Below are 1337 nucleotides of genomic sequence, written 5' to 3'. Positions count from 1 at the left end.
TTCTCACCACTTTTATTCAGCATAGTTTTGGAAGTCTTAGCCATGGCAATCAAAGAAGAAAAAGAAATAAAAGGAATACAAATTGGAAAAGAAATAAAGCTGTCACTCTTTGCAGATGACATGATACTATCCACAGAAAATCCTAAAGATGCTACCAGAAAACTAAGAGTTCATCGATGAATTCAGTAAGGTTGCAGATACAAAATTAATACACAGAAATCTCTTGTATTCCTATACACTAATAATGAAATATCAGAAAGAGAAATTAAGGAAACAATGCCATTTACCATCACATCAAAAAGAATAAAATACCTAGGAATAAACCTACCAAAGGAAGCAAAAGATCTGTACTTTGAAAAGTATAAGATGTTGATGAAAGAAATTGAAGACAATGCAAACAGATGAAAAGATAATATCATGTTATTGGATTGGAAGAATCAATATTGTCAAAATGACTATACTACCCAAGGCAATCTACTGAATCAATGCAATCCCTATCAAATTACCAATGGCATTTTTCACAGAACTAGAACAAAAAATATATTAAATTTTGTATGGATTTTTTTTTTCTAACTGTGGTGCCACATGGTGAGGAGCTCTTGTCTATGCCTGCAGCCATGCCATTCAAGGGCCTTCTTGCAGTCAATGCAGGTCTTTGGATGCAAGAAGATGGCCACATCTGTGAGGCACTGCAAATGAGGTAATGGCCTCATCAAGGTGAATGGGTGACCTCTGGTGATGATCAAACCATGCATGCTGCAATATACTCTACTGGAACCTGTTCTGCTTCTGGGCAAGGAGCAATTTGCTGGTGTGGACATCTGCATCTGAGTGAAGGGTGGTGGTCATGTAGCCCAGATTTACACAACTGCCACTTCATCTGCAAAGCCTTGGTGGCCTATTACCAGAAATACGTGGATGAGGCTTCCAAGAAGGAGATCAAATACATCCTCATTCAGTATAATCAGACCCTGCTGGTAGCTGATCCCCATCTCTGCGAATCCAAAAAGTTTGAAGGTCCTTGTCCCCATGCTCTCTACCAGAAATCCTACCAATAAGCCCATATTGAAAATCAGGGTTTGCCTTTATAATAAAAATGTTGTGGAATTTAAGGTTAAATATATTTGTTTTTGTATGGAAACATAAAAGACCCTAAATAGCCAAAGCATCTAAGAATGAAAAATGGAGCTGGAAGAATCAGACTCCCAGACTTCAGACTATATACAAAGCTAAAGTCATCAGAACAGTATAATACTGGCACAAAAAACAGAAATACAGATCAATGGAACAGGATAGAAAGCCCAGAAATAAACCCACACACCTTTGGTCAATTAATC

The 1337-nt window shown here is 37.5% G+C and overlaps 1 pseudogene; it reads left to right on the top strand.

The window, feature by feature from the left end:
* The first annotated feature begins 554 nt into the window (after positions 1 to 554).
* On the top strand, positions 555 to 1058 carry LOC130844694 (40S ribosomal protein S16-like; annotated as a pseudogene).
* Positions 1059 to 1337: the final 279 nt, after the last annotated feature.

Source organism: Hippopotamus amphibius, chromosome 2 (genome assembly GCF_030028045.1).
Source record: "Hippopotamus amphibius kiboko isolate mHipAmp2 chromosome 2, mHipAmp2.hap2, whole genome shotgun sequence".
NCBI classification, from domain to species: domain Eukaryota; kingdom Metazoa; phylum Chordata; class Mammalia; order Artiodactyla; family Hippopotamidae; genus Hippopotamus; species Hippopotamus amphibius.
This window is presented reverse-complemented; position numbering and strand designations above follow the sequence as displayed.